The 17,303-nt window shown below is 46.8% G+C and overlaps 1 pseudogene; it reads right to left on the bottom strand.

Annotated features, from left to right (window-relative positions):
* Positions 1–16,057: 16,057 nt before the first annotated feature.
* LOC101563367 lies at positions 16,058–16,925 on the bottom strand (annotated as a pseudogene).
* Between the last annotated feature and the right edge of the window lie 378 nt (positions 16,926–17,303).

Below are 17,303 nucleotides of genomic sequence, written 5' to 3'. Positions count from 1 at the left end.
AAGCATATCACATAGCTTTCCTAAAATAAAATGCCTTTATTTAAGCTGAAAAAAGACTATCAGTAGCTACAAAATCATTCATCTTCTACACAAACCATAGGATAGCCCATCGTGTATCTGTAGCTGGCTATCCAAACTGTCTATAATTTCTGCTCGCTGTAATAATGGGGCTATAACCACTGCATATTTCTGATCACTTCTAAGATAAATTTCTAGGAATAGAATGAAGAGTTCAAAACCTATGGGTGTTTTCAAGGTTGTTGATTTGCATTGCCAAAATGTTTTTTTCAAACGGTTGAACTCTCACATACTCATCAGAATTTATCTGTTTAAGGTCCTTCCACTGGCTACCAAGACTCCTGAACTTACCTCACCTTTACTGCAAAATTGTTTTTCCTGGTCTTCTGAGACTATTTTCTTTTGGATTTTCCTCAGCAGTAGTTCAAAACTCAGGAAGGGAGTGGCTTCCCGCTGGAGGGCAGGCTTGTGGGCGATCCCTCCAATATTTGCTTCTGTGGGAATGTGCAAGGCAGCCGACCCTCTGCTGAATTCAGCTACTTCCCGTCATCCTGTTGGAGGCTGCCTGTTACTACCTCCCCTCCTACGCTGTGACCACTGAGGACTGCAGCCCTCCTTCAGCGAGGAAGGGCAACCCACTATTTTGTAGTTGTGGCTCTCTTCTATCAATGCGAAGTCAGTAGGGGATAATCTTACCAAAAACACGACTCAGCCTCAGTGGCTCTCACTTTCTCAATGCAATGATCCAGAGCCCGTGCTCACTATCATGGGCACAAGTCCCTTTAATGGGGACACCTCTCCGTATCTGAAATGGATTCTAGTTAGGCAGCTACTGATGAATGTCATACGGCTTGGTGGGGAACTAAAGATTTAGTTCCAGTTTATTCATTTACATGTCGCATGTATTGGTGATGGCCCCTGTATTTGCTTCTAAGATATTTGTAGAAATATGTCCAAGCTAGTTTAAAAGGGCATTACATCCTCCTTTGTGGCAAGGATCCCACTGTTTCCCCAGCTGCCTCAAACTTGTGACCCTCCTGCCTCAGCCTCCTGAATACCTGGGATTATGGGTGTGCACTGCCACACCTGGTGGTATTGCTTCTAAACACATGTGTCTAAGGGAGAATTATTTGTTTATCCAACAGACACCCTAAGAAGCCCATCCAGTCCCCATTTTCAAGTTAAAAAGTAGCTGCCTCCTGTGCTCAGGATAAATAGCCCCAGCCTCGCCGCGAGTCACAGATCCGGTTTCATCCCATTCAATCTCTGCGCTTCAGGCCTCCTTCTTCTACATTCAGTGGGACCTCAGCCCGCAGACTTCACTCTTCATGTCTCTGGCAGCAAACTGGACTGCGTGAGGCCTGACTAGAATTTCCCATCTGGTCAACACTGGGCCGAACCACTGAGCGTGATGCAGTTCTCATGCAGCTCAATTTGCGACCAGCTCTGGAAAGAGTGAAGTTCATGACCTGAGGCACCACCGGGGACACCAGAAACAGCCCATCGCCCTGGCCCCTGGGCCTCAGCACAAGCTGCTTCCTTTGTGTGGCCTCCGTGCTATGTCCTGTAAATGCCTCCTGACCCAGCACAGCCTTCCTCAAGGCTCTCCTTCGGCTCTGTCTTACAGGAATATAGAGATGGACTCGCACTCACGTCTTCTAGAAAGGTTGTCCTAATGCCTGGGCTCTGACTGGCAGGGTCATCGTCTCTGATGGTTGTCACGGGACCCCTTGTGGCTTGAAATTCTAGTTTATCTGCTCACAGCGCTTGGTGTCTGCCCTTCCCACTGCTGTCTGAGCTCTGAGGATGAAGGGACAGACCTTTCTTGCTAACCGGATGGGTGGCTGCTGGCGCCACGCCTGCAGCTAGGTGCCAAAGCGGTGCTTCTCCTGTGGTCACCCTGACAGCGCACCATGGACGGCTTGGCTGGGTCAGCTTGGCGGCTGAGTATCTTGCCGCACGGCTCCTTTCAGGGTGTATGTTACTTTGTAGGCCAAACAACAGCATCACTCTGACTTGAGGCTGTAAGACAGATGGTGAGGTTTTCCTGGTAAAGAGACCTTCTCTTTGCTCCAGTCTCCTCTGAAAGTGGTGATAAGATTTTAACACTTCCTTGACCTTAGACACCATGGAGTTTAAGAGGCTTAATGGCTTTTCAGTGGAAAAACCCAAACCACACCATGCAAACAGGAAAAATAAATACCTCATCATTACTCCTCCACTATGTACATGGACTATAAAATACTCAGTTCTCCTGTTCAAGTGGACATAATCTCTCTCTCTCTTAGAATTCAGACAGAACAAGGCAATACCTATCCCAATGGAGGACCATAAAGAATTAGGAAGGGCGATGAGTGCTGCTCGCTTCACTGGTGCCGGCAGCCTGGGCTGTGTGGTCCAGATGACACTAACAACCTGTGTCTTCCTTGCACTGTGGAACCATCCTTCTCTCTGACCCTCTACCCCCGTATTTAGTAAGAGGTGGTCAACAGAGCCTGGGTGTCCCTAGTGGGGATTAACTGAGGAATGTGGCCCCAGTCCAGGGTGGATTTGGCCTGTGTCCCCTGTGGAGGAGGGACAGCAGGGCAGGGTGGGGAGAAGCCCAGGGCCTGGGCCCGGCCTTCCTCAGATGGTGTCTGGCTCCACAGCTAAACAATCAAGGGAAGAAAGCCCCTCTTTGGTGGGCCTGCTTTTGCCGCTCCTCTGTTGTGGTCAGGATGTTATTGTAGTCCTTTCTGTGTTTGTACTGAATAACATGGAATCGTGTTTATCCTCAGAACCCGTGGCTGGGCGTTCCCAGATTCATGGCCACCACCTGCCTGGCCATCATTACTTCTTCCCACGTGCAGCGGCTCTTGCCGCCCTCTGGACTCCTCCCTGCAGTCTTCTCGTTCGCTGTCAGTTGGATGCACTCCCGGGGTGAACCCAGAGCTGGGCCCGCAGGCCTCCTCCAAGCTGTGATGCGCTCCACTGGGTCCTGGGGACCTCCGCAGAGACCAGCTGCACCAAGGCCCAGAGCCCCAGGAAGTACCATCCATGCACGGAGAATGAAGTCAGCTCTAGTCTGTTTGGGGCACGAAGCTTGGGAAACCCGGTCCCTTCCTGCTGCCTAGCCAGGCTCCCACTCCGCCCTGCCTTGCTCCCGACTCCCTCCCCAGCCTCGGTTTCAGTTAGGCCACAGTTTCCTCCCATTCTGGAATCAGTTCCCGCATGCTGACATCCTCAGGTCCTGGACAGCTCCGGGCCTAGATTGCGCCATCCAAGTTGGGAGCACAGACAAACTGGAAAGGAGGAGCTCCACTTTGATTTTCTCCAGGCTGTAGTTTTTATGCATACTATACATAAACAACTAACTTACCCTGTGGTTACTGAAACATCAAAAGGATCTTACAAGGGTTCAATGTAGGCACTAAAAAGTAGTAACAAGGTACCCACTGTTTATCCCATAAATCAAATATGCAGAACATAGGTGCATAAAGAAGGCCCCTTCCCGTGGTAATCATCCGCTTTGTGTGTGTTCTTCTGAGCTAGTTTAATGGGGCACGGGGCAGAGAAGGGCCAGTTACGAGGCCATGCCTCCTTCCATGTGTGCACCCAGTGCTCAGAATGTTGGGTTTGAAGGCTTCCTGGTGCCTACTGGGAGAAGGACAGGTTGCGCATGGACGTGGGGCCCAGGAGCTGACGTCGCGATCGGTTCTGGCCTGCGGCTCCGGTTCAGGGCATGCCTGCTTCCCTTTCCAGTTACTGATTATGGGGTAGCACAGTGCGAGGGGCTTGAACATCCTGATCCTTGAGAATCAGGTTGAGTCTAGCAGCTTTCAAGAAAATAGGCATCATGGCAAAGCATTCTAAGCCAGTGCCGTTATCTCATCTGAAAGTGGAAATTTCTGGTGTTTTAGGGTGCCATAATAAAATTATTTAGTAAACAGTATAGCCTATTGAAGTTTCCCTGTTGTATTTTGTAGATAACTTAAGTTTTGGGTGTTCTTTTGAAGGTAGTAACATTCTTTGCAGCTTTAACATTACATTTTGTACATATAATTTCTTTTTTAATTAAAATTTATTTATTTATTTGGTACAGGCTCTTGCTGCACAGCTTGGACTCCTAGTGATCCTCCCGTCTCAGCCTACCAGTGCTGGGATTACAGGCATGAGCTACCAAGCATGGTTTTGGTGGCCAGCTCTGAATGTCCTTCCAGGGCTGGCACAGCATGCAGTACCGAGGACCGAACCCAGGTCTTCGCACTTTCCAAGAAGGTGCTTAGCCTGCTGAGCTATCCCCCCAGCCCCTAACATTAGGTTTAATACATATAATTTCTAAATCTAACTTCTTTTCCTTCTCAGTGACTTGATTAATGTTTTCATTTTGTGGCAGATACTAAGCAATAAGCAGTACTGCTTTCTTGGTTGACAGAGAATTTAAAAAGTGCTTTTTAAAAAATGTATTTAGTACAGGGTCTATAGGGTCTCACTACACAGATCGGACTCAGAGTGATCCTCCTGGTTTCAGCCTCCCAAGTGCTGGGATTACAGGCTCGTGCCACCATGCCCAGTCTCATTCGCTGTCTCAGTGCACCTAGGGGACGGGGTAGGCACGGCACGCCAGGGATCAAGTCCTGGTCCTTGCGCTATCTGACAGGGAGTCCGCTGAGCTGTCTGTCTGGCCCTCAAAAAGTGCTTTTAATGACTGCAATGTCAAAATAGCAATTTTGAACTTTTAAAAAAGTGGCAACCCCTCCCTTTTTTTGAACCTGTGATTGAACTCAGGACCCTGTGCTTGCCAGGCAGGTGCTTAGGCCGCTGAGCTACCTCCCCAGTCCGGAGCCCTTGTAAATGTTGGAACAGGCTCAGGGACCAGGGGACACAGGTTCTGCCTCAGTGTGGCATTGGTGGAGCTTGCTGATCTTAGGCACCTTGTTTCCTCCTCTGTCTGTCTCTTCAGCTAAAGAACAGAGATGAAGATGATAGACAACCTTGGTACATCCCAGCGCTGTGAAGTACGTACAGTGGTGTCCACACTCATTCTTGAATAAATGTCCAGATGCAAGTTTGGAATGAGGAGTGAGTTTCAACTGTCTGCAGGAGCTGGATCTGTGTGAGCTCCTTATGGAATATTTCCACCTCAGTGATGGGACAGGTTGCTCCTCTGTCACAACTATTCTGTAAGAGTCATTCCTCTTTTCCTCCTCTCTACACTATTACTGAAAAATAGCCTCATTTTCAAGGACAGATGCCACCTCAGTGGTCACTCTTTTTGTGGCTCTTGTCCCCTGTACTGTCCCCAGTAAGGGGGAGGTGGGCAATTGGCCAGTATTTATCGGCAGGCTCCAGTCATGCATAATGGCCCAGGGCAAGAAATTTGAGGGCAAGGAGCTCTCAAGTCTGTTTTTTCTTGATATATTTTAACCAGATGCTAATACAAATCAACAAGTGGCTCACCTGTCATCAAGCATTAAGAAATGCCTGCTGGATTTCTTAGCAGTTATTCAATAAGAAACGCCATTCTGTAGCTCAGAGTCATGTGATTTTTGTGAGAATAGAGTTATTTGCCTGAAGGACTTTTCTAAACCCATTACTTTTCTATAAAAGACTCTCAATTGAAATAATGTATTTCTCATTATATAGTTACTTTCATTGTAGGAGACTCAAAATACTTGAAAAATATTTTAAGTCCCTATTCAAGGGCCATTTTTCAAAGCATTGCAACATTCACATACGGTGATATACAGTGACTGTTTTAATACCTTGTTGCCATATTAATAAAATCCAGACGTAATAAGAAAAGAAAGGGTCCTTTATCTTGATAATAGCCCAGTGTTCTTCTAGAAAAGCTGAGTCGCCACTCCGGCCAGCGTCAGGCACAGGGGCATTACTTGAAGAGTGTCCTATGGTGCCTAGTGACCTAGAGAAGGCCTGACTGAACTTTCTGTTGAATTTCAAAGGTTTCCCTTCTACAGATTGGCTTTGGTGAGGTGAGATCATCTTAAGGCCACGCTTTTTCACTTGCCCTTTTCTTGAGTTACTTAAAAGACTCTGGCTGTGGGAGTTCTCAAATAACCCCTAATGGTCTGCTGTCTCTCAGGACCAAAACCCTACGTGGCAAAGCCCAGCTTGGATTCTGCTAGCAAGACCTGCCTTGAATGTCCCCCTAACCTGGCTAAAATGCTGTCCTCACTCAAAGTGATACTTTGTAGAATTTTAACAATTTAAAATACTTAAAACTGTAGCTGATACTTATTATTATTATTTTTTTTTACTATCTCAAGTGTTACCTGTATAGTTACAAAAGCCATCTCCCTAAGAGCTGTCTTTAGCAAAATGGACTTGTACAAGGCCAAAATCTTTTAAACTCAATGATAATTGATAGGCCAATATTTAATTTTCCACTCCTTTTTCCATAGGTAGGATTTCTGAGATATCAGAAATATTTTATTTTATTTATTTTTGTGGGACTGGGGATTGAACTCAGGACCCTGTGCTTGCCATGCAAGCACTTATTCTACTGAGCTATGTCCCTGGCCCCAGAAATATTTTAGAACTACATAGTTATTTTGATTTTAGGATGTTAGTGGTGAGAAAGGTGTTTTCCCCTAGATGTAGAAAAACTATGATCTTTGCTTAAGATGAGAATAAAGCTAATGGTAATCATGTCATTGAAAACCTAAAGCCCTTTATGATTTTTGTCATGCATTTTAGCCAAGGATGGTAATCATCCTAGTGTTAGGTTTTGATCCAAGGACTAGGTTATTCTTTTCTAGTGGGTAAGGAGGACCGTTTAAAATCCCTTTGCCGGTCACCTTTCGGCACGGGGTGGGGGTGGCGGTGGGAGATCAGTCTGCACTTGCCAACTGAGTCACACCAGATCCGGGTGCTGATGTGGCCATCTGCCATCATGCATGCGTCATGAAAGGGCTCCTGCCACCCTGCTGATTAATGCTCTGAGGAAAGCTGTCATGAGTACTTAATGGAACACAGGTGTGCCAAATGAAAAACAGTCTCTCAAAGATTCCTAAGACCATAGTTCTGTTGTAATTTTATTTTAACTTTTTGGAATTGTGTGAATTAATTTTACATTTTAAAAATTACTCTCTAGGTGGGCATGGTTGGTGTACGCCTATAATCCCAGTACTCTGGGAGGCTGAGGCAGGAGAATTACAAGGTCAGACTCAGCCTGGGCCAAATTAGCAGTCTAGTGAGACCCCTTCTCAAAATACAAAAATAAAAGAGTTAGGAACGTAGCTCAGAGTAAAGGCCCTGGGTTCAGCCTGGCACTGCTTCCCTAATATCACAGTGACATTGGCTTGTGGCCGAGCGCAGCAGCAAGGCAGGAAGCCTCGCAGTCAGTGGTGCTAGGTAGTGGTCCAGGTTTCCTCCCTTTTCCAGACTCCGCTTCTCACCAACATTCCCCATGTGGGAGGCCACTGGCCCCTGACTGTTCCGCTTAGCAACTCTGGTGTTTCACCAAATGTTAGTAGCTGCTGAGTGGAGGAGGGCTTTCTGGCTGTTCACCAGGGCTCTCTCAAGGAACAAAGCCAAGGGGATGCGTGTATATGAGCGGACATTTGTAACAAGGGACAGGTTCCTGTGATCATGGCGGTTAGCAAGTCCAGAATCTATGATTTGGGACAGGAGGCTGGAGACCCGGAGGAGCCCACAGCGCTGAGGAAGCCTGCTGGGACGCTTCTTATTTGGGGTGGGGATGACTTTGGTTCTGTGTGTGTGTGTGTGTGTGTGTGTGTGTGTGTGTGTGTGTGTGTTTAGGGAAGGGTTTACAGGCTGTTCGGGGTCTCACTGCTAGATCGGACTCATAGTGATCCACCTGTTTACAGCTTCTCAAGAGTTGGGATTCCAGGTGTGCACCACCACGCCCAGTCTCAATTGCCCTCTCAGCTCGCCCCAGGGGCAGGGCCAGCATGGCAGGCTTGGGGATTGAGCCCCTGGCCTCGGAGCCTGCTTACAGGGGCTTTAATCCACTGAGCTATTTGGCCGGCCCAGGCTTTGGTTCTGTTCAGGCTGCTTAGGCGAGGACCATCCACATTGTGCAGAGCAGTCTGCTTCCCTGAAGTTCACAGATTTAAATGCTAATCTCAGCTCCAAACAGTTCCAAGTGGACCCATGCAGTTAACCATCTTGCTAGAAAGATGTAAAGTGGGCCAGGAGAGGAGCGGCGCGCTGCAGCTACCCCTTTCTGCAGGGAGAATCACGATGTTCTCTACCACAAAAGCCTGCGAAATCCTGTGCCAAGAAATCTTTTCATGTCTGTGTAACTCTGTCTCTCCCAAATTTATTTGCTTATGGAAGCTGCTCTTCCTTCTTCTATGTTTTTTTTTAATTTTATTTTTTCTGAGAAAGCATGCTACAGTCTTTATAGATCACTATGTTTGCAGGAAGATAATAGAGAAAAACTGGAGTATAGAATGGTGTCCAGGTGACGACTCCTTTGAGCATTAAGCTAATGAAACTAGAAACCTGGCTGGGTACCTCCCATGTGGTTTGTTGAGTGTGCAAAGTTGGACGTGCTGAAGTGTGGTGCTGGTAGGTGGAAAGTGAGGTGGAGAGATGGGAGGTGGGCACACAGTGATGGCTACAGACTGCAGGGCCGCTCCTCTTGTTGGTTGGGCCTCACTCCCACATGAAAAGCCTGGGTATGCAAAGGCAGTGGCACAGAGGTGTGGGGACAACCTGCCACTCAGTGTCTCTGCAGGGGCCTCAGGGTGAGATCCGATCCACAGCTGGTAAGAAGCAAGACACAGGTGCGTGTCAGTGCCTGCGCTTCTTAGTACCTCAAGCACTGACACAAAATGATGACATTAGGAAGGCAGGAGCTTCATTTGACTACAGTGTTTAGAGGCAGAGTCTGTGAGAGATAATTGGCATTAGATACAGCCATCAAAGTGAACCACCCACGACTGAATGCTGGTGATTTTATGAAAAGAGAAAGACTAGAGGAATCGCAAATGCATAGTCCTTAACTCCTGCTTTTGAAATCCTGGGTCACCCTGGGGCTCTCAGAAAAGAGGCCTCTGTCAGATGGGGGCCCTCAGCCTTGGTGCTCTGGAACTGTGAGCCCAAGTAAACTTGTTTTCTTTATAACTCACTTAGTCTTAGGCATTTCATTATAGGAACAGAACAATGAACTAAGAAAATTAGTCCTGAGAAATAGGGTGTTGCTAGTAACAAATACCTGAAAATAGGGACGTGCCTTTGGCATTGAGTAATGGCAGAGGTTTAGAGAGTGGGAGTTGGAGAGCTGGGTCAGTTAGTGTGGGCCTAGAATGCCTAAGTGGAGTGTGATTGCTGGCTCTGGCTGATACATGGAAGTCAAGGACACCAGGAAACTAATCTAAGGTGGCCATGAGGACTCTGTTGGAAATTGGAAAGGGCACCCTTGTTTTACGGTGGCAGTGACCTTCACTATAGCATGTCTGTGTCCTAAGATTTTATAGAAGGCCAAACCTCACCACGATGGACTAACCTTTCCCTTGAATAGATTTTAAAGCAGCTGAAACACTCAAGTTGGGGTGAGGGTATTCAGGAGTGCTGGTGTGAGTTTGATTTCCAGCGAGGAGCAAAAGGACACAGAGTAGAAAGATTGGAAAACTCTCCTGTTTGCCAACAGAGCGTTCAGGCGAGGAAGGAGGGCTCAAGCAGCTGCTTGCTGGAGAGGTGCACGGAATGCTAGCCACAGGCACAGCTCGAGAAATGCCTACTGGTTTCTCAGAAATCTGCAGGGCCGCTTCCCCTGTCAAGGGGACTCGGGCCTCTCAGGGTGGAATTGTTTCAGGGCCTGAGCTCAGGGTGCTCTCCCCAGGTTTGGGATTTTCCCCACTCATTTCAGAGAGCAAAGCATGCACTGCTGTGGCCGTGGTTCAAGAAGGCACAGGTGTAGCTTGTGCTAGTGAGAAACTCCAGGTTCTCTATGCCATGCTGATTTCGTAGCAGTGCTGAAGGCAAAGGTCACCTGGGGAGACAGCTTAGCAAGCTAAGCTTCTGTGTGGCAAGCACAAAGACCTGAGTCTGATCCCTGGTACTGCATGCAGTGCTGGCCCCGTGCCAAGCTGGTCACCTAAACCAGGCATGGTGGTGTATGCCTGTAATCCCAGCACTGGGAAGGTGGAGACAAGAGGTATAAGTCTGAGCTGTGTAGTAAGACCCTTACCAAATACATATATAAATAATTAAAATGAAGGAGGCAAGGGTCATGAGTTGAGGTAGCTTCCAGGATTTTAAAGGAAAGCCTGAGAATTCACAGGAGATTTGCTATAGGTCGGAGCCCTTCTCAGGAACCTGTAATGAGATGATGCGTTGTGGAGTCATGGGAGCCGAGCCAGTGGGGGGTCCTCAGAAAGGTACACACAGTTCCTGTGTCTTGCCATTTGGGGTCCCACACTGCCTTGGGACTCTGCCAATAAGAAAGGTATTATCAGATGTGGTCCCTTGAGCAGGTATCAGAAGCATAAGCCAAAACAAATCTCTCTCTTTTCTTTTTACAAGTTGTCTAGTCTCTGGTACTCCCTTATAGTCACAGAAAGTGGATCAAGATAGCCTGTATTTCTTCCACTTGTATAGTCACAGGCTTATGGTATATATCGTCTATTTATAAAAATATTGAGTCGCCTTTCATCTTACCATCTTGGAAAATTTGAAAAGTGTCTGCGTACAGAAAGGAATGGAAATACATTATTTCAATATTGTAGCAGGATGCAAAATCAACACATAAAGATCAGTAGTGTGCCTGTGCACCAATAATGAACCCAGTGAGAAGAAATTAGGAAAAAGAGTACCATTCACAGGAGCACCAAGAAAAATTAAATAGTTAGGAATTAACCCACAGAAGTAAATGACCTGTACAACAAAAACTATGGTACTCTGAGGAAGGCTATCAACAAAGGCATCAGAAAATGCGAAGATATTCCCTGTTCCTGGATAGGCAAAACCAAATGCAGTCAGACTGGCCGTACTTCTGTGCACTGTAATAACCAGTGGTCGATTCCAGCCAGGCTGAGCTGCACGGTGGGTCTGCTCACGTTATCTCCCCAGGAACCAATTACTGTTTTCGTGAGGATTCTGCTTACAAGGTTGCCTAGGTTGAAGTGGTCTGCCCAACCCTATTTTTCTCATAAACATTGTAATTTTCATGTGTGACTTTTGAAAATGTAATGTATATTCAGGATGCAGATGTGGCAGTCCAACAGAAGTGTCAGAGCCCGTAGACATGACATCAAGGCTTGTTGAATGGGTAAAACACAGTCAAAATTATTTCTAGGGATACGAAAAGTGACTTAACCCACGTAACAGTATGATCATTTTTTTACATTTTTTGCTTATGTCGTGGATTTTAAGCCCACACTCTGTACCTAATTAAAAAAAAAAAAAAAAACAAAAACAAAAAACCCTTCCGCCTTGTCATCAGTGTGTCACTGGATAGTGGGATAAGAATTGCACAGTGACTATTTTTCTCTGGTCCCTCTCATCCCTTTTTCTCCCCTTTCCAGAATGTTCTGTGCCCAGGCTTTGATTACCTTAGCAGCCACTCTCTTCCTAAACAGCCCCCTGTTGGGTTTGCCCAAAGGGAGGCCAGAAAAGGAGATTGGAGGGTGGGAGTTGAGGGTGGGGTCCACACCTTTGTCACCCCCTCTAGTTTGTGGGGACTACGACTGCTGACAACTTTCTTTGGAGGTTGGCAGGTTTTCCAGCCTTCATTATTATGTCAATGATGAGGCAGCTTTGTTAATTCTTGTTATAGTCATTCTCAACCAGTAATTAGAAATCATTAAACTATGTGTTCATGTGACAGAAAGAGAAGCAGGCAGAGTGTCACATGCCTGAAATGCTAGCACTTGGGGAGGTGGAAGCAAGGACATAGCAAGCCTGAGCCCAGGTAACTTGGTGATTTATCAAAACTCAATGTGGAAATTAGAAGTAAAATATAACAAAAGGATTTGAGGATGTAGCTCAGTGTAAAAGCCCTGGGTTCCATCCAAAATAACACATTGGCAAATGTGTCTCAAAAAAACCACCATAGCGTACGTTTGGGAAAAGTGCCATTTAAAACATAATTCAATCTGTTTTTGATGATTCAGAAGATACTGCAGTAGACAACTATGTCTCAGGGCTCATGGGCATGACTAACAGTTATAATTGTGCTGAAGTTTTGAAGATGGGTGGGCAGTCTGGTTAACAGGATGCCAGAAAGAAACAGAATTTTCTGTGCTTCAAGCATAAAAATTCCATGTGCCTAATGTACAAGTCTTTTATAAACACTGTTAAGTGACTTATGAAAGAAAGACCCAGGAAAATGATCTAATTCAAGGTTTGATACTTTTTAGGTAAAGACAGACATATTTCTAGGTATCTTGCATACTTCATTATGACTTCTTTTTTTATATATTTAGTGCAGGGTCTACAAGGTGTCACCACATAGATTGGACTGGTAGTGATCCTCCTGTTTTCAGCCTCCCGAGTGCTGGGATTACAGGTGCATGTCACCATGCCCAGTCTCAGTCACCGTCTCGGGGTGCCTTGGATCAAACCCCAGTCCCTGTGCTCTGCCTCGTCAGGCACTTTAGTCCGCTGAGCTGTCTGGCCAGCCTATTATGACTTCTTTGCCATATTTTCCTTTGTTTCAGGGCCAACCTAACAAAGTGGACCGATTATGTCTGTTTTGTAGATAAGGCCTGGAGTAAGAGAAGTTAAGGGATAGGACCAAGGTCACACATGGGGAAGGGGCCAATCCTGGACTTAAGGACAGGCTTGTTTGATTGCAAAGTTCATCTTTGGCTAGGCTAGCTGGGAGTCAAAGGTTGTTGGAAGAGAAAGCAGGAGTTCACAACTTCTTGGATTTTCAGAGCTTGCATGGTTTGAACAATCCTGAAGAGGTTAATAATCCTGGCTGGCTACAGTCACCAACACTTCTCTTTTCATCCTTTCCCTCCGGGTGGAACCAATTGTTATGATTTAGGAGTCCACATGTGTCTTTACCTGGTGCGGAGGCACAGCACACCCACATTAGCCTGCAAGTCGATCCTTCAAGGTAATGGTTGCAGCTACTGCGCTGTGAGATCCTAGGGCTGAACTTTTCACTTGAGGAAATGGTAGGAAGCCATCTGATCAGGCCGCTGCTGTGCGCTCAATTATGGAGTTTGAGAGCTGGAGGGGAACACTTTATAATGAAAGTAATAACTTTGACTTACTCTTTATGACCTGGCCTGAAACAGTAGACTACACTGGGCAGGCAAAAGGCAATCATGGTTTTTCAAGTCCCATCAACAAGGCAAGAAGCTCTTGGAGAAGAAGGTCAATGAAAGCTTACTTTTCAATGTTTTCTGCTCCTCCTACATATGTTTGAGTGTGTGTTAAGTCCTGAAGGATGACTCAGACCTGAAAAGTCACCCAGTCCCACCTGGGGGAGTGGGGAGCAGTGAGGGGGGAGCGGTGACCGAGGAGGATATGACACTTGCAAGTTACTTGGAGACAGCTGTTGACAAACCAACTAGGTAGAAGATGTTTTGAGAGCTTGGGCTTGGAGCAAAGCCTCATGGCATCCTACAGGGACTGTAGCACTTTCCCCCTGTGCCTCAGCTTACTCTCCTGTGGATGGAGATGCACCTACGGGGTTGCGTTAAGCTTTGTGTCAGGCAACCTATGTAATGTGCTGAAAACAGGGCAACAGTTTCTGTAATTCTTGATTTTCAGAGGCTCATAGTTGTGAACCTGCTGGCAAGTGAATCAGGGCTGGAACTTAGGTCTGCCAAAATTCAAGGCAGTTTTCTCACTTTTGGGCAGAAAAGAGTGACTTAGGAGAGCTGTTATAAAAGTGACTGATTCCTAGCTGATGCTCTTAGGGGATACTTAGTGACTGAAGGGAGAAAGCTCCAGCAGAGAGAAGCCCAGAAACTGGCCAAGACAGGTGGAGAGTAGGTGGTGAGTGCCTCCCATTCTAAGACCACCTGGGCTCTGAGATTACCCCAGAGGAAGCAAGAGACAAGTTTGTGTGGCCAGCACAACAGTCAGTGTTGAAAACCAGCGCCAAGTGAGAGTGCTGCTACGAGAGTTCTGCAGACATGCGACCTCAACGTAGGCCACTTTAGAAATAGTCTGCGTTTCAGCTCCACCGTTCTCGTGTTGAAAGTGCGCACGGGCTCAGCTGCTGAGCGAGGCTGTGAGCTGCGGCGCAGAGAGCCAGCCCGAATGCAGGCAGCCACTGTCCTTTCAGTATTTGCTCAGTATGGCAACTCCAGGCTGAGAACCTTGGCCAGCATGCATGTGGTCACTGGTGTTTGCTAAATGACTATATATTAAACGAGTGAGAGAATGGATGATGGAAGAGAAGGAAAGATGACATGAATGAAAGTGTTGCCTACCAGGGGAGAGCAGAGAAGTGTTTAATGTGTCCACTATGTCCATTACACTGGGGCACATATGGTCCCAGGGCAGCCACCTGGGGGGGGGACAATGCAGAATGCGCAAATGGTCAGCTATTTACATAGACTCTTCATATAACTCTTTTTCTTCCCTCACTCTGGGTGGCCATTCAGCATAGGGACCGTGGATCTTTCCACCCAGGACTCACAAGCAGGCCTGTAGGACACACGCTGGAGGGGTGAGGGAGAGAGAGAGAGAGTCCTGGTATATCCTTTTGTCATCTCCGAGGTCAGAGTGGCTCTTGGGGCATTCCCAAAGAGTACACTGAAGGAGTGAGCTTGGTACAGAAAGCTGGAAGGCTGTTCCAGTAAGTCAGGTAAAAACTGAGGAGGGCTTGATTCAACTGCAGGTGTTGAGGATGGCTTAGGGTGGTGAATCCTGCAAATATTTGTAGGGAGGATGTCAGTGATTGTTGGACCCATCATATCCTGCCCCAAAGCTTTAGATGTCCTCAAATAAAGTGAGTTTATATTTTCCAGCTGAGAATGTTGGCCATCCCCCAGCTATTGCTAGGAACTGGTTTTTATTTTTCTGTTTCTTTTTAAAATAATGGCCACTATATTCACTGTTTTTGAAATTTTGAATAGCATTTGTTTCATTCTACAGCATGTTTCTTTTTGTTCTTAATAGAGACCCATGGAAATGACATTTAATTCTAAGTTTTTGCACTAAGGAAGTCATTGTACCTTTTCATATGAATGTGGCATTATAACTCCTTTATCATTCATCTTTGGCTATAAATGGCTCCATACAATGCAAGAACACTGTATGAGCACCGTATAACTTTGGTTTTTCTTTTTTTAGGTTTCAATATTTTATTCAAGTTTTAAGTGATGTTAATTACAGCATTTGAAGGGGAAGATCTAATTCCACACAAAATGGAAGACTCTAAAATGTACCCAATAAACCGCTGAAAAATAAACTGAGTGGTAGGAACACAACGGATGCCTGATTTAGATTCCTAGTGTTGCCACCGTGTGCTCACGGTCACGCATATTTCCCAGCTTGCAGGTGGTACACACTGGTGAGAGGGCAAAACACCACCACATGAAGAGGAACTAAATTCTGAATGACTGGCTTCATTACATCCCCCTCTCTACCCCAAAATGGCACAAAAGAAACAGCTACTGCACCCCGTGGACTACTTTTGGGGTAAAAGAGGTGATGAGGGGCTGGGGTGGGAGCAGGGTGTGAAGGTCTGTCTAAAAAAGTCCCTTTCAGGTGAGTTTGTACACACCAGCAAGCCGTGAGCTTCTCGCCAGTCAGGGTTGGGAAGCCGGGGTTTGATTCTCAGAAAGTGACAACTCAATCACGTACTCAATGCAGGATTGCAAAGTGCCCACACATCATCAGCTTCCACTTGCAGCCATGTCTACATTTCTTTTTAAAAAGGAACCCGGCACTGCTAGGGGCCACCAAGCTCCCCTCTTTGTACTGCTGAAAGGTCCTTTTTTGGAATCAGGTTTCTTCTGTACCTCTGAATCAGTCACACCTTAAAGCTGAATCATCTTTAACCTGAAGTCTAACATGACTTTTTAGCAATTCTTGCATCCCAGACATACAATATTAAAAGGCACACTAAATTCTGAAAGTAGCTATGCTGCAACATAGTTTAAAATTAACAACTGTACAGTATGCATTTATGCTTGAAGTTCCAGTCCTAGACCAAGTTTGTGGTCACCGGCGTTGACACTCTTGCCATCCAGCAGAGCTGACAGTGTCAGTTTGATTCCGGGCTTTAGGGTGTGAGTGTATGCTAAGCCAATCAGGCTGGAGTTGTTCACTTTGGCCGAGAAGCAGGCATCTGGGTCGATCTGATACTTGGCTGCTATGCCAAAGCGAGTGTCGCTGTTTCCTGCTGGCGAGACTGACAGTGGTCTCCAGCCTCTTGTTCACCTTCTGGTAAATGGAGCCACCAAATTCCGTGCCATCATTCACGTTAGTGTGAAGCTGGAACTCATCTGTCTTGTAGTCAACTGCAAAGTTACTCTGGGTCACTCAGACTTCGCCGGCTCGAAATTCATCTGGTAGCCGGCCAGCCAGCCCTCACAGCCCAGCACCAGGGCGCCACGGATCGAAGGCCCGGGATGTGGAAGTCCACGTTGCAGCCCAGGTTGATGTGCTCGCACTTGTACCCCACCTTGATCTTTGCATTTTTTCCCTGGTGTTGGGCGAGAAGGATGAATCGAAGGTCAGCTTCAGTTCTCGCGCAGGCTGATCCTCCACGGTGATCGTGCTGCCGAGAGTGTTGTCCGTGTTCCATATCTCCGTGAACGTCAGGCCGTACTCTGTCCACCTGTACTTGGTTTCCAGACTGCCCGTCACTTTGTCGGTCTCTGTGTTGGCTGAGCCTGAGCTGGTGAATCCCAGTCCATTCTCAGATTTGGTTTTTAAATCAAGTTTTATTAATCCAAACCCATAGCCCTGGTGAAGACATCTTGGGCCGACTTGCCAAGATGGGTGTATGTGGGAGGCATGACCATCTTCTGCTGGGCAGTGGTGGCAGCCGGTGGCTGCAGCGCAGTGCGGTGCAGGGAGCCAAGCAGCAGCACTGTGTAACTTTGATTCTAATGCAAGAGAGGGAAAACTTTAGTAGCATAAATCACTAGTGATTCACTTGGCCCAAAACCATAGATTTGCAGGCGTCTATGCCTTTTGTGGATAGGAAATGCTTGGGGCTTGAGGGTCTCCATCAAAGGCAGATTCTCATTTGTTCCCAGGCTTCATCCATGAACCCATCAGCTTTTTCCTAGAACTAGGAAGTCCCCCTAGAGATTTGCTGCCATGGCTAATGCCGTCGGGGAAGGTTGCTTGAGGCAAGCCAAACAGTAAACTGATCTGTCTACTTCCAAGGGCCTGAC

The sequence above is a fragment of the Octodon degus genome, unplaced genomic scaffold (genome assembly GCF_000260255.1).
Source record: "Octodon degus isolate 3935 unplaced genomic scaffold, OctDeg1.0 scaffold00207, whole genome shotgun sequence".
NCBI lineage: Eukaryota > Metazoa > Chordata > Mammalia > Rodentia > Octodontidae > Octodon > Octodon degus.
Note: the sequence above shows the minus strand (reverse complement) of the source record. Positions and strands in the feature narration are given on the sequence as shown.